Here is a 17,760-nt window from a genome sequence, read left to right as displayed (position 1 = left end):
ACGTTGACCATTTATGTCCACAACAGGCAAGATACCATCTGTTCGAGGATACATCGGCTGGCAAATAAAGCAGCAGCAAAGGAGATCCAGGTAAGTTCTACCGACCAGGTTCAGAATACTTTCCAATAATATCAATGCAAAATACTAACCATCTCCTTCTTACCTTTTGCAGCACGCCTGCAAAAAGAATGATATAGTATTGCTTTTGTTGCTGCTACGCTTGCTAATCACATACACGCTCAGGAGGAGGGACACCAGCTATTGGATGCTATAACGAAGCGGTCCTAAACTGCAGTACATCTTTCTCGGCACGTATGTTAACAGAATAAAGCAACTATACAATCCTTATTTATATTCCAAAGAAATGTATGGGACACGTATCTAGTTTCATAAAATGGAGGAAAATATTATGTCTGGATGACTTTATACCATGTTTCATACAACAGAGTAATCGTTGCCAGCACGTTGGCCGTCTTTACTAAAAGAAAGATACATTTTGATTCATGGATGCCTTTATTATTCAATAATAATGTGGTTGTGGGCAGAACAAGACAGTCCTAGTGGTCACTAAATACGTTTGCATAACACGAGAGTCTAATGTTATATTTCTCGCTTCTTCAGCTTAACCATGAGCCCATTTTTCATCTCCAGTATACAAGACGGCTTGGCCTGGATGCTTTGCCCTTCCATCACCTCCACATCAAAGTTCCACAAAGTTGAGGATGACGGTCCTCATGCATAAACGCGATGTCCTTGCCGAGGCACATCCTCGGGCCCGAGTTGAAGGCCAAGAACTTGTGAGATGGTACATACCTCAGCTTGCTGCCATCCTCCGAGAGCCACCTATCTGGATTGTAGTTGAGGCAATCTTTACCCCATATGCCCTCCATTCTCTCCATGGAGTAGAGAGAACTAAAGATGGTGTCGCCGGTATGCACCTCATGGCCACTTGGCATGATATCATTGGCGGCCACCATCTTGCGCTCGAGAGGCGCTGGTGGGTGCAACCTGAGAGTCTCGTACAAGACGGCTCTTAGATAGACTAGAGATTTGGTCTCGTTCGGCTCAAAGATCACCATGGCATCCGCACCGGCCGCTACTTTATGTGATGCAATGGGTGAGAGTTCTTTGCGAATGATTGACACAATTTTAGGGTGTTGGGCGAGGTTGTAGAAAATCCATGTTAACGTCGTTCCAACCGTGTCCCTTGCTGCCAGCATGTAGCTGACTATCATCACACGGAGCAAGTCATCATCTGCATACTCAGGGTCGTTGAGGAGGGAAGACAAAATATCAACACCCTCCTGTCCCTTGCCATTGCCAACATAACATGTGTTAATCTTCCTCCTCTCCATCATCTCCATGATAAACCCACGCAGCACCTTGTGCGCTGCCTTGAGCTTCCTCTCAGGGCTGATGTTCAGCCGCCTCATTAGCTTCCAGCAAGAAGCTGGCATCATGGCTCGGAAAAAGGCCACCTCCATGACTGTATCCATGGCAACCGTCGGGTCCATGGGTGGCATGTCCCAGGATAGGAGACTAGGGTCCACGTCAAAGAGAAGAGTAGTAGCCATGTCAAACATAAACCTCAACATAAGTTTCTTGCATATTGAATGGAGTGTTGGTGCTTGCCCTGTGCATAAACAACAGCAGCAGGTTGCTCTAGACCTTGTCGCGGCACCAAGCCTCCATCCTTGGAACCAACCGCGGGCTGCCAACCATGCTCTTGATTTTCGTGCGCTGCTGACGATCCGGCCCACCATCAATGGTGAAGATGCTGCCGCTCATGATGTTGAAGATCGCTGCGAACTCGTCGCCCTTGGGAAAGTTGTTGTAGTTCGTCGTAAAGATGTGCCGGATGTTGGCAGTATCGCATGTGACCAAAAACCGCATCCCGGTCCCGGGTGGGCCGTGCGCCCTGAAGTTGTGTCCTGATCCGGCGAGGACCAGGCCGAAATAGTCATTCAAGTTGTGGAGATTGGCCACGAAGGAAGGGAACATGTGTAGTATTGGCCAGTTTGCGGGGAGCGCTGCTGGGTTCTTTGATCTAGAACTAGCCCTGGAGTACAAGTAGTACAGGCCTAGGAGAAGAACAAGTAGCACGAGTGCTGTGTAGATGGGCAGTGGTGTGGGATATGCTAGCAGCTACTAAGATGTATCCTTGAATGGACTTGGCTATGGCCGGGTTCATATATATAAAGACAAGTTCCGTACCTAGCTCCATGTGATATCTCAGGCCAGTGGTCAGGCATCCCCTGTTAGTGTTAACATAACTGCACTTGAATGGGTTGGCTATGATTGAATGAGCCCAAAGCCCAACTATTTGGATTGTTCGATCGCCCATGAGTCACTGGTGGAAAAACAGGCTTCCGTCCAGCCCCATAAGTCGCGAAGCTGTAGGAACCGCGACTAATGGGACCTTTAGTCGCGGTTCTGGAGGTGAACCGCGACCAAAGGCCTGGGCCCAGGGCGCTCGGTGGCCAGCTGGCGCACGTGAGGGTCTTTAGTCGCGGTTGGCCAGGACAACCGCGACTAAAGGCCTTCGGGCACCTTTAGTCACGGTTTGCCAGGCCAACCGCAACTAAAGCCCCTCCCCTATATATACCCATCCAGCAGCCAACACTTAGCCATTTGGAGCCATTCTCTTCACAAGTGGGTGTAGGTTTGCTTTTGGTTCCTCTTATGCACATAAGGTGTTTGATGAAATGCCCCAAGAGCATGAAACAAACATGACATGAAGTGTTGGAGCCACACTCCTCGATCGCGGTTAGCAACTTGATGAACCTTTGATGTGTCATTGATAAAATATGCATGTGTGCAGTTCATTGTTTAATTTATATTGTTTGTAGCTAGTTAGTTTAACAAATGCATGATGGTTAATTATATATTTTATATTATAATAATGCAGATGAATCGGCAATGGATGTACGGTAACCGACTCTCCGGCGAGTTCACTACGGGTTTGAAAGATTTCCTCGTAGTGGCTAATGCGAACAAGCAGGGGGGTTTTGTTATCTGTCCATGTGTTATCTGTAAGAATCAGAAGGGTTACTCTTCCTCAAGAGATGTTCACATGCATCTGCTTCGGCACGGTTTCATGCCAAGCTATAATTGTTGGACCAAGCATGGAGAAAGAGGGGTTATAATGGAAGAAGATGAAGAAGGGGATGATTTCATCGATGAAAGCTATCTTGCTCATTTCGGTGATACTTTCATGGAGGATGCTGAAGGTGAAGGGGAAGGTGAAGAAGAGGCACGTGATGATCCCGTTGATGATCTTGGTCGGACCATTGCTGATGCACGGAGACGCTGCGAAACTGAAAAGGAGAGGGAGAATTTGGATCGCATGTTAGAGGATCACAGAAAGGCGCTGTACCCCGGATGCGATGATGGTCTGAAAAAGCTGGGCTGCACACTGGATTTGCTGAAATGGAAGGCAGAGGCAGGTGTAGCTGACTCGGCATTTGAAAACTTGCTGAAAATGTTGAAGAATATGTTTCCAAAGGATAACGAGTTGCCCGCCAGTACGTACGAAGCAAAGAAGGTTGTCTGCCCTCTAGGTTTAGAGGTTCTGAAGATACATGCATGCATCAACGACTGCATCCTCTACCGCGGTGAATACGAGAATTTGAATGAATGCCCGGTATGCACTGCATTGCGTTATAAGATCAGAGGCGATGACCCTGGTGACGATGTTGAGGGCCAGAAACCCAGGAAGAGGGTTCCCGCCAAGGTGATGTGGTATGCTCCTATAATACCACGGTTGAAACGTCTGTTCAGGAACAAAGAGCATGCCAAGTTGTTGCGATGGCACAAAGAGGACCGTAAGTCGGACGGGGAGTTGAGACACACCGCAGATGGAACGCAATGGAGAAAGATCGACAGATGGTTCAAAGATTTTGCAGCTGACGCAAGGAACATAAGATTTGCTCTAAGTACGGATGGCATGAATCCTTTTGGCGAGCAGAGCTCCAGCCATAGCACCTGGCCCGTGACTCTATGCATCTACAACCTTCCTCCTTGGTTGTGCATGAAGCGGAAGTTCATTATGATGCCAGTGCTCATCCAAGGTCCGAAGCAACCCGGCAACGACATCGATGTGTACCTAAGGCCATTAGTTGATGAACTTTTACAGCTGTGGGGTGGTGTCCGTGTGTGGGATGAGCACAAACAAGAGGAATTTGACCTACGAGCGTTGCTTTTCGTAACCATCAACGATTGGCCTGCTCTTAGTAACCTTTCGGGACTGTCAAATAAGGGATACAATGCATGCACGCACTGCTTACATGAGACTGAAAGTGTACATTTGCCAAATTGTAAGAAGAACGTGTACCTTGGGCATCGTCGATTTCTTCCGAAAATTCATCCAGTAAGAAAGAAGGGCAAGCATTACAACGGCAAGGCAGATCACCGGCCGAAGCCTGCGGAACGCACTGGTGCTGAGGTATTTGATATGGTCAAGGATTTGAAAGTCATCTTTGGAAAGGGTCCTGGCGGACAATCAGTTCCGAAGGGAGCTGACGGGCACGCAGCCATGTGGAAGAAGAAATCTATATTCTGGGAGCTAGAATATTGGAAAGTCCTAGATGTCCGCTCTGCAATCGACGTGATGCACGTTACGAAGAATATTTGCGTGAACCTCCTAAGCTTCTTGGGCGTGTATGGGAAGACAAATGATACAAAGGAAGCACGGCAGGACCAGCAACGTTTGAAAGACCCTGATGACCGGCATCCGGAATGGTTTCAAGGTCGTGCCAGCTACGCTCTGACCAAAGAAGAGAAGGTCATCTTTTTTGAATGCCTGAGCAGTATGAAGGTCCCGTCTGGATTCTCGTCCAATATAAAGGGAATAATAAACATGGCGGAGAAAAAGTTCCAAAACCTGAAGTCTCACGACTGCCACGTGATTATGACGCAATTGCTTCCGATTGCTTTGAGGGGGCTCCTGCCGGAAAATGTTCGAGTAGCCATTGTGAAGCTATGTGCATTCCTCAATGCAATCTCTCAGAAGGTAATCAATCCAGAAGTTCTACCACGGTTACAGAACGATGTGATCCAATGTCTTGTCAGTTTCGAGTTGGTGTTCCCGCCATCCTTCTTCAATATTATGACGCACCTCCTGGTTCACCTAGTCGAAGAGATTTTCGTTCTCGGTCCTGTATTTCTACACAATATGTTCCCCTTCGAGAGGTTCATGGGAGTATTAAAGAAATATGTTCGTAACCGTGCTAGGCCAGAAGGAAGCATCGCCAAGGGCTATGGAAATGAGGAGGTAATTGAGTTTTGTGTTGACTTTGTTCCTGACCTTAAGCCGATTGGTCTTCCTCGATCGCGGCACGAGGGGAGACTAAGTGGAAAAGGCACGATCGGAAGGAAATCAACGATATGTATGGACGGCCATTCTCTGACTGAAGCACACCACACTGTACTGACCAATTCCAGCTTGGTGGCTCCGTACTTTGAGAAACACAAGAATATTTTACGCTCGGACAACCCGGGGAAGCCTGAATCCTGGATTAGGAAGGCCCACATGGAGACTTTCGGCAGTTGGTTGAGAAAACATTTAATGAATGACAATGATGTTGTAGATCAGCTGTACATGTTGGCCAAGACACCATCTTCGACTATAACGACTTTCCAAGGGTACGAGATAAATGGGAATACATTTTACACGATCGCCCAAGATAAAAAGAGCACCAACCAAAACAGTGGTGTCCGCTTTGATGCAGCAACCGAGAATGGGCAAAAGGTCACATATTATGGTTACATAGAGGAGATATGGGAACTTGACTATGGACCCTCCTTTAAGGTCCCTTTGTTCCGGTGCAAATGGTTCAAGCTAACAGGAGGTGGGGTAAAGGTGGACCAGCAATACGGAATGACAATGGTGGATTTCAACAATCTTGGTTACCTTGACGAACCATTCGTCCTAGCGAAAGATGTCGCTCAGGTTTTCTATGTGAAGGACATGAGTAGCAAACCGAGGAAACGGAAAGATAAGAAAACGATCAGTACATCATGCGATGATCCAAAGCGCCACATTGTTCTTTCAGGGAAAAGAAACATCGTGGGAGTGGAGGACAAGACAGACATGTCAGAAGATTATAATATGTTTGCTGAAATTCCGCCCTTCAAAGTGAACACCGACCCAAGCATTAAGTTAAATGATGAGGATGCTCCATGGATACGGCACAATCGTAAGCAAGCAGGGACACAAGGGAAGAAATGATGTGTAATAATTTATTGTACCAAACTTTGTTGAATGGATCATGTAAGAAATGATGTGTAATAATTTATTGTAAGAATTTTGAATTGAATTAGTTTTATTTTTCTGAATTTTTTGATATATTATTTGTATTTTTAGAATTTTGAATTGAATTAGTTTTATTTTTCTGAATTTTTTGATATATTATTTGTATTTTTAACATTTTGAATTGAATTAGTTTTTTTTTCTGAATTTTTTGATATATTATTTGTATTTTTAACATATTGAATTGAATTAGTTCTATTTTTCTTAATTTTTTGATATATTATTTGTATTTTTAACATATTGAATTGAATTAGTTTTATTTTTCTTAATTTTTTCATATATTATTTGTATTTTTAGAATTTTGAATTGAATTAGTTTTATTTTTCTGAATTTTTTGATATATTATTTGTATTTTTAAGATTTTGAAAAAGAAAAAGTATTGGGAAAATACCTTTAGTCGCGGTTGGCCTGCCCAACCGCGACTAAAGGTGGTTGCGCGCGGGAACGAAAAACCCGCCAAAAAAGTCCTTTAGTCGCGGGTCGCCTCCCCAACCGCGACTAAAGGTTACACTTTAGTCGCGGGTCGCCTCCCCAACCGCGACTCGCGGGTCGCCTCCCAACCGCGACTAAAGGGGGGGCTATAAATACAACCGCCCGACCCGTCGCCTCCATTTCTCCGCTCGTTCTCTGCCTCGCCCTCGACGCCGCCCGCCGTCGACCTCGCCCTCGACGCCGCCCGCCGTCGCCCGCGCCCTCGACGCCGCCCGCCGTCGCCCGCCGCCCCCTCTCGCCCACGTACGGTGCCCGCCGCCCCCTTTCGCCCTAGTACGCCGCCTGCCGGCCTCCCTCGCCCACCGCGCCGCCTCGCTGCGCCCTCAACGCCGGCCGGCCTCGCTGCGCCCTCAACGCCGGCGGCCGGCCTCGGCCGGCCTCGCCCAGAGAGAGAGAGAGCAGAGAGAGAGCAGAGAGAGAGAGAGAGCAGAGAGCAGAGAGAAAGAGCGATGATCGAGAGAGAGAGAGAGAGAGAGCAGAGAGAGAGAGAGAGAGAGAGAGAGAGAGAGAAAATTTTTTAACTAGTTAATTAATAAAAAAAACGGTAACATTTGATAATTAACAAAAACGATAAATAACTTAGTTTAACAAAAACGGTAAATAACTTAAAACTTGATAATTAACAAAAAAAACCCGTAAAATTTGATAATTAACAAAAAAAACGTATATACGGAGAGGGGCGGCGAGGGGGGCGGCGATGCGCGCGGTGTTTTTTTAGGGATCGAGAGGGGACGGCGAGGGGATCGCCTCCCCTCTCCGTGACGCCGTCGTCTGCCGCCCCGTCTCGCGCTCTACCGCGACACCCTTCCTCGCCCCCTCCTTTTGCCACCGCCCTTTCGCCACCGCCACCGCCACCGCCCCCCTTCTTCACTTAATTAATTTGTTTTTACTACATGTTTTCAGGACTGATATAATGGCGGACGATAGAGCTGACCCGATTATGGACAACTATGATCCGGACGGTGAAGCACATATGTTCGGCATCATAAACGGCGATATTCTATATGTGCCGACCGGAGAAGAAGAAGATGATATCTCTTCTTATCTGAACCTTGACGGTGAAGATGAAGGGCGCCGTCAGCAAGATGATGCCGAACAAACGTCGATAAACGACGATCTTCAAATGGAAGTAGCAACCACCTCCGGCGCCGAGGTATATATATACATTGAGCCTCTGGTGATACAAACTAACTGATTTGAATAAATATGTGTGTACTAACGCGCGCGACTCTTTCTTATTTTAGCCCTCGGCCGGATCGTCGAAACAATCGAGTACGTCGTCAAAGCGTGGCGCAACCAAGACGATGAAACAAGGAGAAACATGCACCATCGAGGTTGTCGACAGTGCAACCGGCAGGCCGCTGGAGCCCCGCAAGAACGCCACCAAGTTTGTCAGCCAATGCGGAGCCATTGTTAGAGACAACGTCTCGATCACCGTCCAGGAGTGGAATGAGCCAAAGAAGGCACGAATTGATGGTTTCACTTTTGTCGATAAGAGAACAAAAAAAGATTGCTTCAAGAAGCTTATGGAACATTTCATTCTACCTCCGGAATACAACAAATTCGATGAGGAGGGTAACAAGATTGAGGAAAACAAGGAGAGGAGGAGGCTAGTCAAACAGTTCGCTCTTCATAAGATGGCCGACGCATTCCGGAAATTCAAGCAAAATCTAGCCCATGACTTTGTCAAGCAGAACAAGACTCCGGATTTCAAAGGACAATATGAGAAACTGAAACATGATTGGCCAGAATTTGTGAAGCAAAAGAAATCGGAGCAGTTCATTCAAATATCGAAAAAAAATAAGGAAAATGCGGCTAAGAAGGAGTACAATCATGTTATGGGGCCAGGAGGGTATCGCATTTGGGTGCCTAGGTTGGAGAAGATGGAGAACGAGCTGAGGGCGCGAGGAATCCGTCCAGGTACGGAGGGATGGGACCCAAGGGCCAAAAGCTGGTGGTACGGGCATGGGGGAACGCTGAACCCGGAGACAGGGGAGTGTGTTTACCGGGGCAAATTAATTAAACCCACCCAAGCCCTTATTAACGCAATGAGGGATGCTCAACAGGGGAAGATCAAGTTCAACAGAGAGAACGACGCGCTGACAAAAGCCCTCGGGAATCCTGAACACGGAGGACGTGTACGAGGCATGGGGCACATTCCGTGGAAAATAGGGTTCCCCCAGAACGATGACCCGTACGGTTACAGAAGCCGTAAGAGAAAGATGGATCGGGAAGCAGATGTTGTGGCGCGGTTGGCATCGGAAATGGATGTGATGAAGAAAACCATGAGTGTACTAGTAGCCGAAAGAGATGCAGCTCGGGTGCAGCATGAAGATCATCCAGCGGATCTCGGAAGCCAGCAGCGGAGAAGCAGCGTGGCTTCCACGGAGGCCCCACCGGCTGGTGCAGATGCACCGACGATCGAAATTACTGCACCGGAGCCTCTGGTGGTCGAAATTACTGCACCGGAGCCTCTGGTGGTCGAAATTACTTCACCGGAGCCTCCTCGCTACCCCGTGGACGATATAAAGGAGATGAAAGAATGTCATCTGTATTATCCTATCGGGAACATGTCCATGAAGGTAGCCATCGGCAGTGCTTTACCATGTTTACCTGGAGCACTCCACCACAACAACCCCATTCAAGATGGCTATGCTCGTGTCACGGTGGAGGACATAGTCCAAGGGTTTGACGACCTAGAGATTGACATTGCTACACCTGAAGGGGAGAAAAGACTTGGAGATGTCAAGCGCCATTTCATTCTATGGCAAAAGAAGTTTATCAAGTTTCCAGGCGAGGCGCCAAGGACAACAAGTCCACCCCCCTACGGTGGTGGTGGTGGCGGTGGCGGTGGTGGTGGTGGTGGTGGTGGTGGCGGTTCACCTACACCTCCGTCACGTCAGCCGACGCCGCCCCCCAGTCCACAACGTCCGGCGGGTGATCAGCCGCCGCCCCCCAGTCCTCGTCCGGCGGGTGATCAGACGCCGCCCCCTAATCCACCTCCGGCAAAGAAGCAGAAGCAGTCCTGGATTATTAACCCGGACCCTTATGTACCTAAGACCACAAAGGTACCGGAGCCATCACTGAAGCCTCTCCCCACAAGGCCTTGGGAACGTAGTGCCGAGGAAGTCGACGCGGCCGCGGCTGCTGATTTGGAGAAATGGAAGGCGGACTGCAAGAAGAAAAGAGAGCCCGAGCCCAAGCCAGTATTTTCTGATGAGCAAAAGAAGTGGGCTAAGTCATTTTTGAGCACACCGTCCCAAGCCGCGAAGAATCTGCCTAACGACTATGCACGTGAACTTCGCAGGCAGGCACTCATGTTCAAGGAGAACAAAGAGCGGGAGAAGGCCGAAAGTAAAAAAAGCGGGAAACAAGTTGCCCAGCTCGGGGAACAAAGTAAACAATCGATTGCCCCGCTTATAGTGGAAGCCTTCTGTCCGGATGCCCCCGAGATCATACAAGCTGCGGCAGCACAGGGATTGACTGTAACGAGTGCCAGAGAACAAGCGGCCAACTTAGGTATTACTCTTCGTGAACTGTTAGGCCTTGATGAGGCGCCAGTGAAGGAGGTAGTAATTACATATGTCAAGAATGGGCCTCTCGTCGAGCCTGCGCAGGAAAAGGATCTACCTCCACAAATGAAAGGTCTGCTGAAATGGTACAAGGGTTACATAAAAAATAAAAACGCCAAAGAATATATTTATGCGGAAGTTAGACATGAGCATCACTTCAAACATTACTATGTACAAATTGAACTGAGTGAATTGTTCCAGCTTTTCAATCTGCGCGAGCTCGATAAATCTATCATCAGTTGCTACGTTCTGTAAGTGATTTATTAATTTCTACCCCATCTCGTTCATATTGCCTGCACTATATATATGTCCTAACTATATTGTTGTGTCCGCTATTATACATGCAGAATGAAGATTAAGGAATGCAGAGTAAGGAACATCCATGATGTTGGGTTCATTGACCCACACATCGTTAATGGACATGTGTTGGAGCGTCACCCCGCCGACGTGGAGGCAGACCTGTGGCACTTTCTTACAAAGCAGGAACTCAAAAGTGATATTCTATTTCCTTACCATTTTGAGTGAGTGTTTCTGTCTTGAGCACATTCTCTTTTGTTTACTCCATGCATGGTATGTGGCCGGCTAATCGATGAGTTATGCATGACGTACTGTGCATGTATCGTGTCCGCAGGTTCCACTGGATTCTGCTAGTAATTAAAGTTAACACCTCAGAATGTCTCGTCCACGACTCTGTGAATATGGATCCAAAGCTTTGGGGCGGCATGAGAAGAATGCTGCAGAAGTAATTATTTTCATTCATTTGCGCTCTATATCGATCGGCCTATTTCGTTCATTTCCTAATATCAAGTAACTAATTAATAACTCTCTTGTTCATTTAATTTTCTTTGCCTCGTAGGGTTTGGAGACGGTTCGTAGATACAAAGGTCGGTGAATTCAAAAAAGAGCTAGAATTCAAAATGTTAAAGGCTAAGAATGCTGGGGATATTCAGCCACCGGAGACCAATCTATGTGGATACTATGTCTGTGAGATAATCCGGAGATACACCTCTGAGCGGGTTCCGAGTGATACCAATGCTCAGAGGAATAACCTCCGGTGGATGCTTAGTCCAGAAGCTCGCTTCCGACCACTTCAAGAGGAACTAGCTGGATGGTTCAGCAGGGAAGTCCTCCATCCTAAAGGAGAACACTATTACGAGGACGTAGAACTTTATATGCATTAAATCATGTATGGAAACTTGTTCAAAATTGTATATGGTCATCCGATGATATTGAATATATATTGTATATTCCTCTTGAATTCTTTTTGGTTCTAATTTCAAATTTATTTGAAATTGTACATTCATATGCATGTATGTAGTACCGTAGAATATATGAAACTCCTTCAAAATTAAAATAAAGCACAAAAGAAATAAAACAATACAAATTAAACAGAAAACAGGTTTAGGGGGAGGCTAAAACCCTAAACCTGTGGCGGCCTTTAGTCGCGGTTGGCCAGAAGAACCGCGACTAAAGGTCCTCCGCCCCGACGGCCGCCTGGCGCCCACGTGGACGGGCCTTTAGTCGCGGTTCTTAAGGAGCCGTGACTAAAGGTGGGGGGCTTTAGTCGCGCTTATTTGGTCGCGGTTGCGCAACCGCGACTAATGGCAGTTGCGAACCGCGACCAAAGGCCTTTTTTCCACCAGTGAGTGTTATTGCAGTTAGGTTGCTGAAAGTTAGATGGTCTTCAGGCCCTTAACTAAATTAATTCCTGGATACTACTTCCGTCCTGGTTTATAGGTTTCATTTGTAGTTTGTGTTAAATTTTGACTAAAGATTTAACTAACAAAATGTTAATGCATGTCAAGAAAAATTATTTCATTGGATTCATATTTGAACATAGTTTTCAAAAATATAATGTTTGGTGACATGCATGAACATTTTGTTAGTTTAATCTATGGTCAAAATTTGGCACAAAATACAATGGGGACCAATAAACCCGGACGGAGGTAGTAAATCTCATAGACACATTTATGGTATCATTAGACTAGCCACAACGGGTAGTAACATAAACTAGTAACATGCGTATGTTACTAGTCTATGTTACTACCTCTATAGTGGGGAGTAACATATGTGTAGTAACTAGCTATGTTAATTACCACTTTTCTTTCTTTCTTCATTTATTGCTTGCCACATCATCTATTTTATCTAGATATGTGTGATGTTACTATCTATGTTAGGCTGGTCATAGTGGGGAGTAACTTATACTAGTATCATGCACATGATACTATTCTAAGTTACTACCTCTATAGTGCAAAGTAACATAGTAGTAGTGTCATAGATGGCTTCATTTATTAACTCATAGACTCATTTTGCCTTGGAAAATGTTATGTTACAGTAACATATTATGTTACCACAAACACCTCTTTCCTCATTAAATACACGTCACATAAGCAAAATTGTCTTGGGATGTGTTAAGTTACTACCTTAGTTATCCCCACTATGGCTAGCCTTACTCCCACTATGGGTAATCTTATATGGGTGGGAGTTTAGTCCCACATGAAAGGTCGAGGGGAGTTTTGACCAAGTATATAAGGAACTCTCTTCTTGGTAGAGAATGCCTAGTACTTACAGCGATAATTGAGCCAGCTGCACTTGTCACACCAAATGAGAATAAAAAGCACAAGGGGCTATCATCAGCTCAAAAAAGAGTAATCAATCAATAATGCCAACTACTCCCATCATTTATCTAAAAGAAAACTATCATCATCTAGTTTTACAAAAAAAGATATAGTGCATATTTTGATCCGTCAAGGCTCTGGTCAAGTGTTGCTCTGCTAACACGTACGGAATTTATATCAATATATACCCATAGTAAAAACATGAGTGATTGTTCAACCGTTGCAACTAATTTCCATGCTTCATCTCAGCTGCACAATTGGCTGACTCACATTAACAAGAACTATAAAAGGACGGGACTAAAATGGAGAGAAATCTAAAAGGCTCTGGATATTATTATTTGGTTTAACTGATTATAGGAACTTGTTAGGCTTCTATATATTACTGTTTGGATTGTTCGATCTTCATGAGTGTTATTGCAGGCAATTAGGTTTCGCAAGTTGGATACAGTGAGAAAATGATTTTCTTTTTTCTGAGAGTGATGAAAGTAGCTGGTTGTCCAATTTTGGTCTGACCCCCTATAGCACTCACAGCTCGGTAGCAGTTGTTCCCTACCCCCAGAAAAAAAAAACTTTACACTACTAAACTGGACATACTAATTCAATACACTCTGTTTCTAAATTTGAATAAATAGACACGATCTGTTTGACAAAAAAGAAGAGAAAAACGCACTCGAGATGGTATTTACTGGGGTTTTGAAGCTTGGCCCATTTGTGAGATCCCATGTATCATCATCATCATCTCGAAATGGCAATACAAGTCGCGATTTCCTATTTGCTGCTAGTTGCGTCGAACTGTCCTATGCGAAGCTTGGCCCATTTCCGAGCAATGCCCTATGCAACTGGGGTTTTGAAGCTTGGCCCATTTCCGAGCAATGCCCTATGCGAAGCCTCGACAATAGGAGGTCTCTTGAATCGCATATATAAATTCTGGTGGTAGGATCCGATACGGGTAAAGGGGATTCACATTTCGAAGGTGGCTGCAGCATTTGTGCAATAAAAATATCAAGGTTAGATGTAAATATTCAGATGTGGTTCATTTTAATCAGATGGAGAGATGATGCCTTTTTGCACTGAGTAACAAGCAACTCCTCTACGCAGGTCATAAGCCCCAAATAATTGTCAACGTAAGCTGGTGCTGCAGAGGTAATAACTAATAAGGCATTTTATTTATGGTTTAGTGGGACAACACTCTGGCAATCAGAAAGCCAGGGATTAGATTATAGTTCCGTGTAAAGAATTGATACGTCTCCAACGTATGTATAATTTTTTTTATTGTTCAATGCTGTTATATTATTATTTTTGAATGTTTTATAATAATTTTATAGTTATTTTATATCATTTTTTGGCACTAACCTATTGACATAGTGCTTTGTGTCAGTTGTTGTTTTCTTCATGTTTTTTACATCCCAATAAATCAATATCAAACGAAGTCCAAACGCAACGTAACTCCTGGAGGATTTTTTTTTAGCAGAAGAAAGCCAATGGGCAAAGGAAGCACCTGAGGGGCTGCTCGAGGTGAGCAACACCCACAAGGCACGCCAGGAGTCCTAGGCACGCCCTGATGGGTTGTACCCACCTCGGGTGCCCCCCGAACCGCCTTTTTGCTCTATAAATACCCAAATATTCCAGAAACCCTAGGAGAGTCGACAAGATATTGATCCAGCCGCCGCAGAGTCCAGAACCACCAAGATCCAATCTAGACACTGTCATGGAGGGGTTCACCACTTCCATTGGTGCCTCTCCTATGATGCATGAGTAGTTCTTTCTAGACCTACGGGTCCATAGTTAGTAGCTAAATGGCTTCCTCTTTCTCTCTTGATTATCAATACAATAGTCTCTTGGAGATCCATATGATGTAATCTTTTGGTGGTGTATTTGTTGGGATCCGATGAACATTGAGTTTATGATCAGATCTATGTTTTTATCCATGAAAGTTATTTGAGTCTTCTTTGATCTCTTATATGCATGAATGCTTATAGCCTCGTATTTCTTCGATATTTGGATTTTGTTTGGCCAACTTGATCTATTTATCTTGCAATGGGAAGAGGTGATTTGTAGCGGGTTTGATCTTACGGTGTTTGATCCAAGTGACAGAAAGGGAACTGACACATATGTATCATTGCTACTAAGGATAACAAGATGAGATCTATATCTGCCGCAATAGATAAACCGATCTCGTCTACATCATGTCATCGTTCTTAATGCATTACTCCGTTTTCTCATAAACTTAATACACTAGATGCATGCTGGATAGCGATCGATGTGTGGAGTAATAGTAGTAGATGCAGGCAGGAGTCGGTCTAATAATCTTAGACGCGATGCCTATATAATGATCATTGCCTGGATATTGTCATGATTATTTGAAGTTTTATCAATTGCCCAACAGTAATTGTTTTCCCACCATTTGCTATTTTTCTCGAAAGAAGCTACTAGTGAAACCTACGGCCCCCGGGTCTCTTCTCATCATATTTGCCTTCGCGGTCTATTTTCTCTTGCATTTATTTTCAGATCTATTAAACCAAAAATACAAAAATACCTTGCTGCAATTTATTTGTTCCGAGATATATTTATCCTACCTACCACTTTTTACCTCACGTTATTTGCCCATTAGAGACGCCATACCCGAAAGGGATTGACAACCCTATAACATGTCGGGTTGCGAGTATTTGTTTTTTGTGTGCAGGTGCTGTTTACGTGGTGTGAGGAGGTTCGCCTACTGGTTCAACAACCTTGGACTCATTACTAAGAGAAATACCTACCGTTGCTATACTGCATCATCCCTTCCTCTTTACGAAAATACCGACGTAGTTCTAGCACACATCAAGAATCTAAGAGCAACTCCAATGGGGAGACCCATTTTGTCTGTTTGGGTCACCGGACAGAAAAGATGGCCCAACGGGGCTACCTAAATGGACAGAACGTCCGCCTGCTGTCTATTTGTTGTCCATCCAGACCCAAAGTAAGCCCAAATTTAAGCCACAAATGGCGAAGGACCCGTCGCCCGCTCTCGTCTGCTCGTGTCCGTCCTGGACCCACATATCAGCGATTGCATACGAGCGAAGACCGACGCACGGGCGAGGCCACCTGCGCAGGGACGCCGCCACGCTCGCCGACGAGGACACTTGTACAGGCCGCCACCGCGCACCGGTGAGGCCGCCGCCTCCCTCCTTGTCGGGGGCGTCCTCCCTACTCATCTTCCTGTACTTGGGTAAACCTCCTGGCCCCAAGACGTTTAAATTCAAACATGACATTTCCCGCTACCCAAAAAAATGCTACAAGTCCGGCGATCAGCGGCACATAGTTCGGCGATCACCATGCCACAGTTCGGCGATCAATCACTCGAAAGTTCAGCGTTCAAAAGAAAAGATGCATAGGCAATGCATCAAACGGTGACGTCGTCCTCCGGCGTCGTACTGGCGGGAGTCGGCGAGCGATCTGCCTGCTCCGCCACGTCCGCCACCGTCGCCGCCCTGTTCCGGGCCTTCTTGGCGTTGAGCCTGTTCCGTCGATCGGTGGTGACAGCCTCCCGGCGCTGAACCTCGGCCTTCCAGTCGGCGTTCGACATGCCCGGTGCTTTGGACGGTGGTGCTCGCAGCTTCCTCTACTTCGGTTGGGTGGCGTCGGCATCGGTGGCGGCATGAGGGGCTTGGTACTTCTTCGGGGCATGGCGGCCGGATGGAGGGGAGAGGGAGGAGAATGGTTGGAGAAGGGAGGGATGAAGGGAAACGGAGGGGGAAAGCAGGGGATCGGCGGGAAAAGTGCCTTCTCTTGCCGACAAAGCAGACCCGCGCGACTTTTCTCTTCGGCCGGCGCCCCCCGGTAACCCCCGGGTGCTTGGGTCGGCTCGGGTTCGCCCGTTGTTATTTCGGCCAAACCGGCGAAAAACAAGATCTTGGAGGCGCGACTGGGCCGATTTTTGGTGATGATGCTAATAAATGGCCTGGGGGGCTGTTGGGGGCGCGGATGGAGTTGCTTTTAAGCCTGTGTGCGAGTTGACTTGCGAATTCAAACCCACATCTCTTCCATGTGCCATAACACAACGCATGCCCCACAAAAAAGAAAAAAACATAGACTGATCATGGGCCGGCTTTGCCTCAGGTTGCCGTTCATCCGAAGTTAAACCCTGTGCGGGCCTCCACCCTGTCGGATTCTTTTCAAGAATTGGGCCACTGTTTAAGGCGCTGCTATACATTGCTTCTAGCAAGCGCGAAGCTTCATCTGGAAAAAAAAAAGCAAGCGCGAAGCTTCCGTCACCTACACGTTCATCTCTCACAACGTGCCACGGCTCCGGCAAATCCTAAACGGCCCCCTCTGCACCTGTTACAGTTGTTCGTGCAATCGGGGTGCATACCCACCTTCCGAGCTGGCCGGCCCGGTTAACTTTTTCTCTCTCTTTTAAACAGACAAAAAAGAGTGCGTGCGACGGAGTTCCAACCTACGATCTCTTGATCGCGTATAAACTGTGCTAGCCCGCTGGGACAGAACAGTTATTGTGATAGATTTCTTCTTTTTCCCCGTTTTGATCTTCCTATTTTTTTTCTTTTTTCTTTTTCTTAAATTAGATAACTTTTAAAAAAATCCATGAACTTTTCCCAGAATTGATGAACTTTTTTTCAAAAACGGTTATTTTTTTAAAACATTTGTGAACTATTTTTTTAAAAAAAATCGATGGTTGTTTTTAAAAACCGGTGAACTTTTTTACAAATTTCTGAACTTTATTAGAAACCAATGAACTTCATTCAAATTTGTGAACTTTTTTTAAATCGAT

At 45.9% G+C, this 17,760-nt stretch overlaps 1 pseudogene; it reads right to left on the bottom strand.

Annotated features, from left to right (window-relative positions):
• Nucleotides 1–600: 600 nt before the first annotated feature.
• LOC123038867 (noroxomaritidine synthase 1-like) lies at nt 601–16,557 on the bottom strand (annotated as a pseudogene).
• Between the last annotated feature and the right edge of the window lie 1,203 nt (nt 16,558–17,760).

The sequence above is a fragment of the Triticum aestivum genome, chromosome 2B (assembly GCF_018294505.1).
Source record: "Triticum aestivum cultivar Chinese Spring chromosome 2B, IWGSC CS RefSeq v2.1, whole genome shotgun sequence".
NCBI lineage: Eukaryota > Viridiplantae > Streptophyta > Magnoliopsida > Poales > Poaceae > Triticum > Triticum aestivum.
Note: the sequence above shows the minus strand (reverse complement) of the source record. Positions and strands in the feature narration are given on the sequence as shown.